The sequence below is a fragment of the Diabrotica virgifera genome, chromosome 9, assembly GCF_917563875.1.
Source record: "Diabrotica virgifera virgifera chromosome 9, PGI_DIABVI_V3a".
Lineage (NCBI taxonomy): Eukaryota > Metazoa > Arthropoda > Insecta > Coleoptera > Chrysomelidae > Diabrotica > Diabrotica virgifera.
In genome coordinates this window covers 33,216,257-33,234,157 of record NC_065451.1, presented here as the reverse complement: position 1 = coordinate 33,234,157, position 17,901 = coordinate 33,216,257, and positions in this window count along the sequence as shown.

Genomic DNA, 17,901 nt, shown 5'->3' with positions numbered 1-17,901 from the left:
CCATAGCTTTGTCAGCAATGATTTAGGCTTTCAAATTCGTAATTTCTACTCATTGTAGTTGCATGGGAATACCATTTCAAGATAGAAAATAGTATATTCTTCAATTTTACATAAGTTTTGAGTAACTACAAGTGATAGAAAATGAATCAAAACTAAATTATGTAAACAAATAAAAACCAGTCTGTCAAAAATGTTCTGTTATTGTAAACGTCAAAAAATTTCCACTATAATTCGCTGTTGGGTACCCCACGAGCAAAAAATTTCCGATAAAATACCTCCGTTGCCATGGTGATCTGTCAAAATAACGTATTTTGATTGGTTCAAAATTACAGGTGTGGAATTTTCAGCAAAACACCTTAATTACTTTAGTAATGTGGTTGGTATAAGATGTCTTCAGGATTCGACGATAAAGCCACATTTCAAAAGCCTCATTGTGTTGTATTTTATAGAAAGCTTCTTCAAAGTCAACCAGACATACGAATACGCCACAGTTGACATCTCAACACCATTCTATGAGTGTACAGTAAATAATGCCTCTTTAGTGCCCAAATCCTTTTCTAAATCCCAGTTGTAGTCCAGAGAAATAAGATTTTTCTCGTGACACGTCCCCCTCCAGGCCGAAACCAAATTTTTTTAGTAGTATGGACATCTATATTAATAACCTATATGTTTCCTGCAGCCGATTTTGATGATGACATAGTTATAAACAAATGAAAATCAAAAAACGGAAAATTTTCGCTTTTTTCGTCTATTACCAAAAAGTTATGCATTTTAAACAAATTTGAGAATAAAAAACTCATAAATCATATAAAAAAACTTCAATATGGCGTTCGCTGAATATGTCTATCCTTATTTGTTGCTTAGAAAATTGCAAAATAAGTCATAAATTTTGAGATTCTATAAATGTTCATAACTTATGTAAAAATTAAGTTAGAACCTTCTTAATACACGGAATGCTGAGATTTTTGTGCTTAACTTATATTTTAAATTTCAAAACAACTGATCAAATATTTTCAAAGTTATTTAATTTGTTTATCCCAAATTCATTTTTTTTGCAAAACTTAAGTCAGAAAATTATGGGGTTACAGTAATACTTCGGACAGTTTATAAAAGAAGAACATTTATCCTATTGACTTAATTAACCCCCTCCCCCTTTTTAATTCACATGGTCTTGCAAAATAATTTTGCAATATTTAGAATTATTTTTTGTAATTTTTTTTAATTAATTTATAGTGTAAATCTTCTTCTTTCATAAACTGTCCAAAGTATTACTGTAACGTCATCATTTTCTGACTTATATTGTTGCAAAAAAATAATTTGGGATAAACAAATTAAATAACTTTTAAACTATTTGACCAATTACTTTGAAATTTAGGACATGATTTAAGTACCCGAAGTCTCGGCATTCCGTATAATAAGAAGGTTGTGAATATTTATAAAAACTCAAAATTTATGATTTATTTTACAATTTTCTAAGCAACCAATAAGGATAGACATATTCAGCGAATGCCATATTTAAGTTTTTTTATACGATTTATGAGTTTCTTGCTCTCAAATTTGTTTAAAATGCTTAACTTCTTGGTAATAGACGAAAAAAGCGAAAATTTACCGTTTTTTGATCTTTATTTGTTTATAACTATGTATATCATCAAAATCGGCTGCAGGAAACAGCTGTCGTGTATTAGCGAAAACGCCGTATCTGCAAAAATCTGAAAAAATGAAATTTTTACTTCTTTCTAAAAATGTGCATATCTATCTTATTTGCGTACTAAAAATGACGTCAGTTAAACTAAAACACATTAAACACACCGCGTCTTATGTCTTATGCCGTATCCTGTGTATATGTATACGAATTCTTAAACTAAAATTTACTCGAATGTGATGTCTCTGAAAATACGGGGTTTTGGCTAAGCGCGGCAGATAGGTATAGGGCATAGGGTATAGGTTATTATTATAGATGTCCATACTACTCAAAAAATTTGGTTTCAGCCTTGAGGGGGTTGTGCCACTAACAGGATATTTTTTCCTTATTTCTCTGAACTGTTGGTTTCCTGTTATGCTATCGTCTAGTTTTTTGTAGACGCGTTCCCGGACCACTTTCAAGAAAACTTATAAAATGTGGTTCATCAAACTCGGGTTTCATTGCATTGGATTTTTTGCGTATTAGGATGAACTCAGATATTAGCCATTCTTTTGGAATTTCCCCGGTATGGTAAATGTCGTTGAATAATTCTACTAGTATATCCATGTTAAGTTATGTTTCCCAAGAAGGCAAAGAAAAAATGTTACAAACATTAACAAATCTATTTAATCAGTGTCTATATAAAGGAGAAATACCCGACGAATGGAACGAAAGTCTTACAATACTGTTATTTAAGAAAGGCGACAGAAAGGAGATAAAAATTACGGACCCATCTCACTGCTGTCGCAAACGTATAAACTATTCATGAGGATTATCAACAACACGCTAACACACAAATTAGACTCGTATCAATCAGTAGAGCAGGCAGGATTCCGAAAGGGTTATAGCACCACTGACTATCTTCTAACAATTAGGACACTAATAGAGAAAGCTAATGAATAGTATATAGATCTGCACTTAGCGTTCGTTGACTACGAAAAAGCAATTGACAGCGTGGAAATGTGGGCAATAGAAAAAGCTATAAACAACTGTAGAATAGGTTCCAGATACAGAATGCTAATACACAATATATATAAGAAAGCAACAATGACAGTACAATTGGAAGAAACCACAAAACCCATACCAATTAACAGAGGAGTGCGACAGGGAAATGTTATTTCTCCTAAACTATTTACATTAGCACTGGAAGATGTTTTCAAAACAATGGAATGGACAAACATGGGAGTAAACATAAATGGAAAGAAACTAAACCACCTAAGATATGCAGACGATGTAGTAGTCATAGCATCAAGTTTTGAAGAACTACAAACCATGCTAACCGAACTGGCAAATGAATCCGAAAAATAGGTCTAAAAATGAATTTTGCCAAAACAAAAACAATGACGAACACACAAGATAATAGAAACGTAATACTAAACGACACCACAATAGAAGTGGTTAATGATTATATATATTTGGGACAGATGATAAAAATAAATAAGGAAAACCAAACAGCGGAGGTAAAATGAAGAATAAAAAAATACTACAATACTTAAAACAAGAGTGTTTGACCAGTGCACACTTCCAATTCTCACATACGCATGTCAAACATTGACCTTGACCAAGACAAACATGGATAAAATAATGAAGACACAAAGAGCCATGGAGAGAGCAATGTTAGGAGTAAAATTGACAGACAAAAAGCAAAACAACTGGGTAAGAAATAAAACAAAATCAAACACGCAGGACAACATATAGCCAGGCTAAAATGGAGCTTCGCAGGTTATAACGCTAGACAAACGGACAATTGGTGGAATACCACGATACAACAATGGAGATCATGGACAGGAAAGAGAGCAAGAGGACGACCCCAGATAAGATGGGGAGACGATATTAAAAAGATAGGAGGAACGCATTGGAAATAGAAAGCACTAAACAGAAGCGAATGGAGGAAACAGGGGGAAGCCTATGTTCAAAATTGGACGAATTAAAGGGCAAAAGAAGAAGAAGAAGATATCCATGTGGCTATCTGTTAGTAATCTTAAAATTTCTGTAGGTATTTCATTCGGTCCCATGGCTTTACAAATATTTTATTCTTTATATTTTTTCTAGGTTCTAGTGATTTTTTGATTCCCCCTTTGGTAATTATATGTCCATTTTTTCTACCTCTTGGTTCTACTCTCCCCATTCTTTTTTCTTTAAGTGCGGTCTCCCAATAGAAGGTTGGAAATCATCATCCTCTACCTTTACTCTATCTACCGCTGATCTGAAGGGTTATATCGAACTGCATTTAAACTAGTCCCTTAAATTCTTCAACCATGACATTCTCCTTCTTCCTTTACTCCTTCCACCCCTCATCTTTCCCTCTAGTCGGTCTTCTCCATTCTTTAATCGTCTTCAAATAGCTCTTTTATATATTCTTCCCATCTATTTTCTTTTTATTTTAATTTAATTGCTTATATTTATATAATTCTATGAAGGAACAGCCTGACACGTGGTCAGAGATACAATTCAACATCTTCCAATTCACCCGAAAAAGATTCAAGAAGTAATTCTGGCCTGATGGTAAACTCACCCTCACCTATACAAGCTTCACAAAACAGACATGGAGTGAACTACCCAGGATATTATAATAAATCACCATCTCCTACTGGATCACTATCACTCTACAATCAATATTTCAAACCAATGGCATCACCGGTAAGTTTAAATTTTGTTTGACAAGTCATTTAAATAATGGTAGGGGAGCAAAGTATGCTAAATGTGCAGTCACTCTCGCGCTTTGGGGACCTATTTTGTTGTGAAAAGGAGGCCATAAAACGAAAAAAAGTTAAGTAAAATTTTCCATTTTAGTGGGGACTTGTCATTTTTTAATTTAATTTTCCATTTCCAACAATCGTTTTTTCCGATTATAGCGCCATCTATCCATAACTCGAAAATATGTTTCGAATAAAAGTTGCTTATTTTTACGTAATGAATCCAAATCTGCAATAAGAATTTGGCGGCTCCTATTTAAGATTTTAAAGTAACCCCCCACCCCACCTTTTTGGGGGTCGTGTTTGGTACCATTCGATAGATTTTTCAAAAATATTGAATAAGTGTATTTTGCAGTTTTTCGATCTCATGTTTATTTTGCGAAATATTGCAGGATTTGTATTTAAGATTTTAAATTTACCCCCCACCCCTCTCCTTGGGGGGTCATGTATAGTATCATTCGATAGATTTTGAAAAATATTGAAAACGAAGTTTTTAGTTTTTCGATCTGACGTTCATTTCGCGAAATATTCGCTTTTATTTTGTGAAACTTTGTGACTCACCCATTTCCATACGCCCCACTCAAATAGCCAGATTTTTTAAATATATGTACACTCTTTTGCATGTACTTTGATGCACGACAAATTGGATAAACATGTGATGTACATAAACTTGAAAAAATTCGTGCTACATAATTTAAAATCGCACCGGCGGCTCTAATCATCAAGAGATTTTAGGGTGTGAGTTCATACAACAATATTTAAGCTAAAGAAAAGAAATTATTAATTTTTTGGGCGCCATTAATAGATCAGAATCTATTGCTATTTATCTATATAAAAATTACAAAAATGTTACGAAAAAAATGGTATCCCTTTGGCTAGTAATGGTACTTACCCTTGTTGTCTGTGGTAGGCTGCGTTTCCTAATACAATAAGGATACATAGATGGATTGTGCGAACAGAAAAAGACGAAATAAGTTTTAACATAGTTACCATTTATTTAGATAGAAAATTGTCATTAAACTGAGTTGATTAGAAAAATAAAAAAAATAAGTCTTTCGCGTTTCATCTTAAAAGTTCAAAAAAAAAGAAAAAGGAACGAAACAGTTTATTGCAAAATACCTGGTGATGATCCATTGTTGTTGAATTGCTGGAATCGGGTTAGCTCGCCAGAGTTGTGGATACGACGAAATCACTTTCACTTTTCACTTTCATTTTTAGAGTTAAAGTACTGTTACATAATTGTTATTATATTATACGAAAAATAAAAATTCCATAGTTCTTTTTGTTTTATGAAAAGAAAATAACTGCATTCATGATTATTAGTGATACTTCTCACTGACTTGATAATTAAACATATTTTATTTAGACCATTGTCTTTAAAAGAAAAATGGAACTGCGTTCCTCGAAGATTGAATTAAGTGCGGTTTATATGAGACATATTAAACGAAAATCTTATCCGCAAAAGTTGAACAAAGTTCTGTTTGAACGAAACATATTACACGCCGTACTAAGAAAACTATTATTTTATCGTACCGGACACAACACAGAGAATATACCGGTATGGTATTTAAGACAACATATCGCACTTGCGATTTTCACGACAGAATCTTTAAGATTCCATTTTGCCTATTTAGGCACAGACAAGAAAAAATGCAGGTCTTCACTGCATGACCGCTAGAACTTAATTGATTTATTCTTGTCCTAATCTCGGACAAGATTCCTCTCTGCTCTCTATATTCACCTCCCTTTTTCACAGCTATCACCTAATTTGACCAATAATCATCATTCCGAAATTTTCGTACCAATCACATAGCTGGAAAATAATGTTTAGACCAGCCTTATTATGATCATACGTTTCTTTTTCGGCCAATCACCACGAGTGTCCTTTTTGTAACCGTTTAAGGATTCCCAGGAAAGTTACTGCGTTGTAATTTTGTGGAATTCCTAGATTTCTATCACTCAAACATTTAGCAATCTTTCCTATTCTTCTTTTTATGAGGCATATCCTGTGCAAAGTAAATACTTTTAGGAAAGCTGTCTCCGAGCTCTAAAGTGTCTTTGTGATTTTACTGCCTGCAATAGCTAAATTATCAGCTTAGGCGTCTAGAATTTCTTAAAATATTAATCCTTCCGCTTTCTTGTGGGTGGCCTAAGAGAAACGCGTTGGGAAGTACATTTCGTCTTACTTCTATCTATAACGACAGAGACGGACTTTTGCGATATTTAGATTGTGATTCTTCTAGCCTGTTTCACTGCCTCCCCCACGATTTCAACTTCGTGCTAACCAGTTTGAAATCGGAAACGGAAATAAAAAAATGAAACAGCAAAAAAAAATGAAAACCACATTTGTTAGTCACCATATCGTAATATCGTTCAGAGGCCTTAGGCTTTCTCTAACGATCAATACATGTCTTACAATCTAGACATGGACGCGTTAATCATAACACAAAAAATTCACAAGAATACAACGACGCAATTCGTCATCGTAGACACAAAAAAAATAAAAACACAAAAATAGGGCAAGATATGTTAACGTTTTTTCGGATGCATAGGTTTCTTTCAACCTAGACTAACACCACGAATAACATAAGAATAATGATGTCTTAGCATCATTAACGCCATAAAAAAAAAATAACATGTTATCCTTGACTTGGATGCATAAAGTCTCTCATTCATGACTTATTCCAGAGATAACACAATATAATAACGCCATAAGCAGTTATTACTTACGGACCAAAAAAAAAACAAAAAAAAAGGGAGTTACTGATAGTTCTAAGTTGGACCTTGTAATTCTATAAAGATAAGCCTGTAATTAGTTTATTGTGGAAAAATGGACACATTGCTTTTCAGAAACTTACTACTCATTCAAGAACAGGGGGGATTAGGAAAATATTGATATTTTAACTTCGTTGTGGTAACCAGAACAAGCGATAACTGACGCGTATCATACGCCTATCATAGGAACATTTTCGGTGGGGTCAACTTAAGGTAGGGTCATAGTCGGTAGAGTCTATTATTCAAAGTTACACAACCAAACGGAAGTTTTAGGAAATGACATAGGAAGTCATCACCTAAGGTCTGTGGCTAAATTGCGATTATGAATGGCTTCTCATTCCGACGAGTCAACTGGCGGGAATCCGCTCACTTCATCCCTAGCCTTTCTCAGTGTCTGGCCATCCATACCGTAAAGGGGGTTAGACAACATATTTTAATAGAGGGGGCTGAAATTCATAGGTCCTTGAAGTAAGAATAAACTTAGGCAAAACAAATAGGTTCTATTACGAACTATCACTAGTAACTGTACTAAGGACTTCTGATATCAATCTAGATACCAAAAAAAATAAGAAACGATTTTCAAAAAAAATATAAAAAACATTTTCCCTAAGCTTAAGTTGGATTGCATATAAGCGAAGGTAGTATATCCTAGAAGGATACCAAAAAAATAAAAAAAATAAAAAAATAAAAAATCAACCTTTTATTATAAAAAAAAGTTTTACTTCTATATCGGACTAACGCACGACATAAAAACATTTGAAGAAGGATTTTTAATATGTCCTTTCAACAAAACAAAAAAATTTATTTTTATTAACTAGGTAAAACAGTTCAAAGAACTGGGGTGTGAGCCAAACTGAGTTGCTCTGGAGATCAACGTGCGGAATCCCCTACACTACTTCCAGAGGCTCGTCTCCTTCGCGACAACATCAAAAAAAATATATCAAATAGATAAACATTGACCGCAGCGGGACAATTCCCTACTATTGGTCTACACCACACATCAAAAAAAAGGTTGTCGAGACAGCTCTAAAAAAAATTAATGCGCGTCTCTCGTCCTGAAGGGAACGAGGCACTTGGGGACGGTTTTGCCGAAGCAAAGTTGTATTCAACGTACTACGTACTAGGGTATCAGTGCATTACTGATCCCACGCCAAAATTTGTTGGAAGAGAAACAAATCCCTTCCAGGAAAAAGTTCGCAATTTGCACGACTTTTCCTTTAACACGGACCACGGAGGAAATGGGGTGTCGCTAAAAAAAATTACCGAAGTATTTAGATTATAATAGGCTTTCAGATCAAAAATTCATATGTCCAAAATCATTTATTTGAAATCACACTTTCCAAAATTGAAGAATTTCGACTAATAAAAAAATTTGGTGCACAAAACAAAAAAATTATTTCTCTCAAAAAAAACTTTAAGCACCTGTACTATAAAATAGAAAAAATCAAAAATATCTAAAAAATTATATTTAAAGTTGGTTCATATCGCCCTGTAAATAACGGAATATACATTTCTATTCGCTATCGGACAAATCTGAAGCATCTGACGAAACATTGACGGATGAATAAGCTTTTAAATCTTTAATATGCCAATTTCCAGCATTGGAACCATCTGGATTCCTAAGAACGTAAACTAAAGAGGATAGTTTTTTAATTATGGTACATAAAATATATTTGGGAGCCAATTTTGCCATGAAATGTTTCGGGGCGCTAGATAAAACCATATTTTTTCTCCAAACTTGATCGCCAACGTTAAACTGTACGTCGCGTTTACGCAAATTATATGTTTTTGCATTTCTCTGATATGCACGAGACAAATTTTTACGCACGGCCGTGAAAACTTCTTTTATTCCCGTTACTTCGGACGCGTAATTATCGCGATCACCCGGTAGGATTTCTATATCAACAAAATCATGGGGTATTTGACCGTAATAATTTCCCGACAACGGTACGTGTCTAGCAAAATTTAAAAATGCCGGTGAATATTTGGTTACTTCATGTTTCGCTGCGTTTATGGCTTGCCGAATTTCATGTTTGTGTTTGTCCCAATCGCGGTGTTCGTCAATATAACTTCTGATTGCCGTACCAATAGTACGATTGCTCCTTTCAACAAAATTTACTTGGGGAGAATAAACCGCAGAGAACCAGATTTTTTGGACTGTATATCTCTCACAAAGATCTTTCATTATTTTACAATTTAAATTAGAGGCATTATCACACATAAGATGTTGTGGAACTCCAAATATGAGAAACACCTGTTCCTCTAAAAATTTACAGATATTTGAAGCAGTAGCCTTGCGAAGAGGATGTAACAAAGTGTACTTAGAAAACCAATCTGAGACCACCAGCAACCACGTAAAACCGTTTCTACTTCTGGTTAAAGCGCCTATTAAATCAACGGCGATAATTTGCCATGGGTATTCGGCTTTTTTCTCTTTACCCATTTTACCATTTGCGCCATATTTGGTGCTTTTTGTGCTCCACACGTTTTGCAGGCACGGACATATTTAACAACATCTCTTCGCATTTTTGGCCAGTAATAATTTTCTTGGATTCGAGCAAGAGTTTTATAAACACCAGGATGGGCACAAGTTGCAGGATCATGACACGACTTAATAACATCCTCACGTTGAGGTTTGGGAACAAGGACTTTCCACTCGATTAAATTTTAATTAAAAGGAAGACAAGCTGGAATAAATTTGTATATGAGGTCGTTCTCTACTTTCCACTGTGGAAAACTTTCTGGGTTAGACAAAATCTTTGTACGCAAATCATCGTACCAGGGATCGATGCGATCAGTATCAACTTCAAGATAAGCAATTTGATCATTCTCATGAATCCTACTAAGTGCATCAGGCACCTTATGACATGCTCCTTTACGATGGACGATTCGGAAATCAAACTGTTTGAGACGCATAGCCCAACGAGCTAAACGGCCTGTGGGATTTTTTAAATTTCTAAGCCATAACAACGAATAATGGTCAGTGATGAGGGTAAATTCAAAACCATCTACGTAAGGACGAAATTTTTCAACAGCAAACAAAGCTGCAAGGGCCTCTTTCTCGGTGGTTCCATACGAACGTTCTGCTCTTGTCAAAGACCGACTAGCATAGGAAATCACCTTTTCTCCACCGTCTATTTCTTGAGTCAATACAGCTCCTAGACCGGTGTTACTTGCGTCACACTGAATAGTGAAGGGACGAGAATAATCGGGTTGTACTAGAACTGGGGAAGATACTAAAGCTTCCTTTATGGCGATAAAAGCATTCTCAGCTTCTGATGTCCAAACTATAGGTTCTTTCTTTTTCTTTCCTTTCAAAAGATCATTGATAGGGGAAACAAGGGTAGAAAAATCTTTGACGAAGCGTCTATACCAAGAACAAAGACCAATAAAACGTTTAATCTCCGTTGTGTTAGTTGGACGGGGATAATTAACCATAGTGGAAATTTTGTCGGGGTCCGACCGAAGAGAGTTATCACCAACGATATAGCCTAAATACTTCAAAGTTGTTTTGAAAAATTCACATTTGTCTACATTTATCGTAAGGTTAGCATCCTTTAGTTTATCTCGCACTTGTCGTAACAAGGCAACGTGTTCCTCAGCAGTGGAAGAACAAACAATAATATCATCCAAGTAAGTAAAAATAAAAGGTTCGAATTCTGGTCCAAAAATTTGATCTACTAATCTTTGCTGGGTTTGAGCACTATTACAAAGACCAAAAGGCATCACAGTAAATTGAAAAGATCTACGGCCAACAACAGCAAAAGCAGTTTTTTCTCGCGAAGATGGATCAAGAGGGATCTGCCAAAAAGCTTTTTTCAAATCTATCGAACTTATATATTTAGCGTTACGCAATAATGACAAAATTCGGTCAATATTGGGGAGAGGATATGTGTCATGACGAGTAACTTCATTAAGATTCCTGCCATCAAAACAAAACCTAAACTCGCCTGTCTTTTTCTTTACAAGCAAGACTGGACTACACCAAGGACTGTTACTCGGTTCTATAACTTTAAGTTTGAGCGTCTCATCTAATTCGCGATTTAAAATATCTGACATGTATGGCGACATAGGAAAAGGACGTTGTCGAAAAGGCTTTGCGTCACCCGCATCGATAGTCATTTTGATCTTATCTGTTCTTCCTATACCATTCTTTTTGTTTACCTCCTGAAAACTATGGATGACAGCATCCGCTAGAGGTCATAACTCGGCGGCAAGAGAATCAATCGAACACAAAGATTGTGGGAACGAAACATCGCCTTCAGGTTTTGAAGTTACTATCTCGCAACAAGGATTTCTGACACTCCATTTATTTTGTTCGAAATTTATCGCTAAAGAAAATTTTGAAATAAAGTTACTTCCTCAAATAAAATTTATTGGTAGCGATGGCACTACAAGACAACTAATCACATGACAAATTCCATTCGCCACAAACGTCAAATCTACAATACCAGAAACCTTTTTACTCGATCCGTCGGCTAAAGACACATTCTGACTACACGGTAAATCGATCTCAATGTTGTTTCTCTCAAGAAAATCCAATCCCTTGGATCCGACTACAGTAGTGGAACACCCGGTATCTAATAAAAGCGTAAAGGGTTGCGAAAGAATTTGAACCTCCAAGTAAGGTCTGTTATCGAATGGCTTTGAAGCAATGACCGGAGATAATTTTGACGAATGTTTATAAAAATTTTTTACTGTACCTAGCCATTTGTACCAATCAGAGACATTAAAATTTTCTGGAAACTTATTATCGGCCGCAAAACATGAATGTTCGGGGTTTGAAATTTTATTGTGAACACTCTTACCGAACTTAAGGGTGTTGGTTATTCGTTTTTTGAAGGTTTGACACAGTTTGGGCATGTCCTTACCGTAACATTATCTGCGCCACATCGGAAACAAAAATATCTATCAAAACGCTGTTTACAGTCGTTGAAATTGTGCCCGCGTCTTCGGCAATTAAAACAAACGATTATCTTCGATTTATTCGAAGTACTTTTACTAGGGTTTTTCGCCTCAGAATTTCGCGGAGCCGAGCGGTCGTCATTATTTTTAAAATTTGCTTTTCCGTTAGGAACATTGGCTTTTCTGGAGGGACCGGGGAACTCATGATTAACATAAGCGACGGACGTTTCCTTCTTGACACTAGGCACGACCACATTATTCTCTAGTTTACGAATAACAGCAGACAACTCCTCAACAGTATTGGTATCGACTAATGCAATCAACGGAATATATTCAGGGATAATATTTTGCCTCAAGTGTTTCACGATAGTTTTCTCTAAAGGCTGCACCGTCAGCCGTTTTGCCAAAGACATAACCTGTGCTTGAAATAAAGCGAACGACTCATTTTTCTTCTGCTTCCTGGATTTGATCTGGTTCCATAAATCCTCGTCGTAGTCTTGGGGAAGAAACGTAGCCTTCAAAAGACCAATCAATTCGTTCCATGAAGAAACGGTACTACGAACACTCCTGAACCACACAGCAGCGCTACCTGTAAATAACTCGACAGCTGATCTGAAAAGAACCTCTTGTCCTACATTACGGGATTCAGCCAGGTCTCTAACTTTTTCTATGAAAGGGAAAACTCCTTTAGAATCTCCACTAAACTTAATGTTCCAATCAGCTAAATTAGTTGGATGCGACACCTGAACGACGGGAGCTGGAATATTAACGACCGGCTGTGAAGGAATTATATTCGAAGAAACTGATGGCCCAACAGGAACGACTTTGTCATCTAATTGCCCTTCTAAAAGTAAACAATCTGCAGAAGCCTCTGCCTTATACTCTTCTTCTTCCTCAAATTCTACGGGTAACCTAGCTATTCTAAAAGATAAATGCGTAAGATGAGCCTTTGCCCTACGATAGACCGAATCTCTAACGTCTCCTTCGAAATCTCCAATTAAACTACGGATGTCAACAGCAGTTTCGTCTATCTGCTTCTTCTCATCGTTGAATATTAACCTATTTTCCTCTAAATCAATAACGGCCTTTTTACTAAGTAATTTACGACGCATTGTTTTTTTGTCACTAAGATTTTTCTTAGTCTTAACCCCTCGTATAAACAATTCATAATCAATTTCGTCATTTTTTAAATATTGAACCACGGAGGATTCCATTTTGAATTATATACTTTCAAAAATTATGCAAAAAAATTCAACAAAAATATTTAAACTCAAAATTTACTGTAAACTTGGAATTGAAAACTAGCAGTTATTTTATTTACCTTTGGAATTTTCTCTTTTCATATTTACATTACTATCTTATTTCTTATCTGCGCATCCATCGAAATTTTATAAACAGTATAAAATCTCTATTCAGACACCTTTAGACAACAAGGAGCCACATTTTAAATTAGTGCTGGGAAAAATACCATTTACGTGTAAAACAAAAAAAGGAATGCAATGACGTTGTTTTTAAGTACTCGTTAACACGGAGCAAAAAGAAACAAAAAACGACAGAAACCTCTAGGTGCGGTCGCCGTTTTATGAATAAAACTTAGGTTGCGTTAAAAATAAAAAAGCCTTTTTGTGATATTACTAATTAAGAGTTAGATGAAAAACTTAGCGTTATTTTATGAATCAATAATGAGCAGAACAACGTGGACAAAATAAGAAAACAAACTAATAAGAATTAGACAAGAGATAGCCCCACATGTTGCGCGCCATTTTATGATGCACGACAAATTAGATAAACATGTGATGTACATAAACTTGAAAAAATTCGTACTACATAATTTAAAATCGCACCGGCGGCTCTAATCATCAAGAGATTTTAGGGTGTGAGTTCATACAACAATATTTAAGCTAAAGAAAAGAAATTCTTAATTTTTTGGGCGCCATTAATAGATCAGAATCTATTGCTATTTATCTATATAAAAATTACAAAAATGTTACGAAAAAAATGGTATCCCTTTGGCTAGTAATGGTACTTACCCTTGTTGTCTGTGGTAGGCTGCGTTTCCTAATACAATAAGGATACATAGATGGATTGTGCGAACAGAAAAAGACGAAATAAGTTTTAACATAGTTACCATTTATTTAGATAGAAAATTGTCATTAAACTGAGTTGATTAGAAAAATAAAAAAAAATAAGTCTTTCGCGTTTCATCTTAAAAGTTCGAAAAAAAAAGAAAAAGGAACGAAACAGTTTATTGCAAAATACCTGGTGATGATCCATTGTTGTTGAATTGCTGGAATCGGGTTAGCTCGCCAGAGTTGTGGATACGACGAAATCACTTTCACTTTTCACTTTCATTTTTAGAGTTAAAGTACTGTTACATAATTGTTATTATATTATACGAAAAATAAAAATTCCATAGTTCATTTTGTTTTATGAAAAGAAAATAACTGCATTCATGATTATTAGTGATACTTCTCACTGACTTGATAATTAAACATATTTTATTTAGACCATTGTCTTCAAAAGAAAAATGGAACTGCGTTCCTCGAAGATTGCGGTTTATATGAGACATATTAAACGAAAATCTTATCCGCAAAAGTTGAACTAAGTTCTGTTTGAACGAAACATATTACACGCCGTACTAAGAAAACTATTATTTTATCGTACCGGACACAACACAGAGAATATACCGGTATGGTATTTAAGACAACATATCGCACTTGCGATTTTCACGACAGAATCTTTAAGATTCCATTTTACCTATTTAGGCACAGACAAGAAAAAATGCAGGTCTTCACTGCATGACCGCTAGAACTTAATTGATTTATTCTTGTCCTAATCTCGGACAAGATTCCTCTCTGCTCTCTATATTCACCTCCCTTTTTCACAGCTATCACCTAATTTGACCAATAATCATCATTCCGAAATTTTCGTACCAATCACATAGCTGGAAAATAATGTTTAGACCAGCCTTATTATGATCATACGTTTCTTTTTCGGCCAATCACCACGAGTGTCCTTTTTGTAACCGTTTAAGGATTCCCAGGAAAGTTACTGCGTTGTAATTTTGTGGAATTCCTAGATTTCTATCACTCAAACATTTAGCAATCTTTCCTATTCTTCTTTTTATGAGGCATATCCTGTGCAAAGTAAATACTTTTAGGAAAGCTGTCTCCGAGCTCTAAAGTGTCTTTGTGATTTTACTGCCTGCAATAGCTAAATTATCAGCTTAGGCGTCTAGAATTTCTTAAAATATTAATCCTTCCGCTTTCTTGTGGGTGGCCTAAGAGAAACGCGTTGGGAAGTACATTTCGTCTTACTTCTATCTATAACGACAGAGACGGACTTTTGCGATATTTAGATTGTGATTCTTCTAGCCTGTTTCAACTTAACTTACCTTATCTTAATTTGACAATTTCGAGTATTTTTAAGGATCGATTTTTCTTTCGGGCCCCCCTTAACGAACTCCCCTGTGTTAAGAGCCAATATATGGTAGAGGTAGATCTGCAGGGTACCAGGTTTCTGCGAAAATCCCCGCTTGGGCTCCCCTACCATAAGATTAGATAGAAATAATTTCTAACCAATAACAATCTGTGATGATGACAAACCCACCGATCACGTGTCCAGGCCCGGCCCTAGGGATTTTGCCGCCCTGGGCAAGATTGGCGACCGCTGCCCGCTCCCCCTTGGTAGATCCATGACTCACCACCTTCCTTCAGCGTTCGCCAACTTGCGATTGTATTTTTATTGATGTGTGCTTTGTGCTAAATTATTTAATACGCCATTTCCACTTTATTTGAACGGTACACGCTTAAAAACACATCTATTTGCAATATTTTCATGAAATGATACTACATTACTATAAATTAACATCTTTTAATATCCAAAAACTCACTATCCATATCAATAATTACACACTTACTTTTTTAAGTAAGTATAACTCTTCGTTCCTTGGCACGGGAAGAAAATTATTTAATAATTCTCCAAGATCCAAGGACTCGAGCTATTTCGTGTCGTTAGATATTGTCGCTAGAACACTTAAACGTTCCTGAAAAGCTTTTTGAAAAGCTTTTCTGTCCAGAGGCTACTGTCACTGGTAGGGCTAATAAAATTCTCAAAGCAACACTAACGTTGGGTGCGAAACCAAAATCATAATCTCTAATCATTTTCAGAGTTTCTAGGGTGTACTCTTGGGCTTCACAATCGTGGAAAGTACTTTAAGTTCATCTTTTAGATCAGCATAATTTAGATCTTTTGACTCATCAAAAGTTAAAGCATCACATATTCATCACATCAATAATAACATTGTTACCTGTGACAGTAGTCGTGTCATCAGTAGCTGACATAGATGCTGATCATTGTCTCAAATGACTCTCGTTCGACTGAGAGGGAGCGGAAGCAGACGTGTATGCTGATGATTGTCCTAGCTAGATGACTATCGTTAGACTGAGAGCGGGCGGCATCAGACGTTGATGCTGATGATGTCCTAGGTGACTGTCGTTGGACTGGGAGGGGCGGCAGCAGACGTGGATGCAGATGATAGGACTAGGTCTGGGTGAATATTGACAGACTCAAAAGGAGCGGCAACTGCTGCATGTTCTCTAGGTTGAGCAATATTGTCTGAATCAGTGTGTAACGGCTTTAAAAATTTACCTATAAAAATTTTAAGCCTTTTTGATTCAATCTCCTTCTCTGGTTCTCTGCCCTCTTTTTCCTGTACTGACTACCAGAAAGACGTTTTCTATCATCCATTACTGCACGTACACAATTATTTTTAATAACACTAAACACTTAATAATATCCTGAGAGGGGTAGTTCTGAACCCACAATTCTTATGCGAGGAAGAAGAAGGCGGTGTTGTCGATTTCCCGTCGAATGAACCTTGCAATTGTTATTTTTTGACTTATTTAATTCTCGTTTTTACAGTTGCATTTTTGCCGCTCATGTTCATAATATTGATTTTTTATACTATTAAAAACATAATTTATTATTTCTTAATTCAAAAAATTAAAATTTGCCGCCCCTAAATTTGCCGCCCTGGGCAGACGCCCAGTTCGCCCACCCCTGAGGCCGGGCCTGCACGTGTCTGAACCTTGCGTCTGAACTCATCTTGGTAATTAACATAATAAATGAACGTGGTGTAGTTTGGAATGTTTCCATTCGCAGGAAATAGGTAGTTATTTTCTTAAATAGTGCGGAAAGTGATACTTTCCCGCACGAGACTGCCGTGGACCCGAACGACGCGATAGCGGTAAAAAATTCTCACTGTAATTTTCTACAGTAGAACATTACCAATGTAACAATAATCTGATTGGACAGAATTAATCACGTGATCAAAAATCTTACTATACGATTGGAAGTTAAAATCATTAAAAAATAATCACTAATTTTTATTTCTGTAGTTCTCTATTGGTCATAATCTCTATAAATGAAATAATCGCGTTAATTTCATTAAAACATTAACACAATAAGATACATTTGAAATAAATTAGTAAAATAATATCTAAATATTAGTTTATTGCATTGCATGTATTATAATATACTATTAAAGCCATAATACAAGGTATTCTACTTACCCGCACCAGTGCGGAAATAATTATTTTCCCGCACTGGTGTAATGTATGTAATTTTCGAAAACGAAATGCATGAGAAAAGTTGCTGTTTTAGCACGGCCATAGAAAAAATAATTTTATGAATTTAAAGAAAGCATCTAAATGTAGATAATTTTAATAAATGTTGAGAGAAATGCCAAAACTTAACCAAATATTTAGAGCTTCACGATACGATACAATATCGATACTTTTTAAGTATTGAGTATTGTATTGGTTGTGCCAATGAAGTATCGTA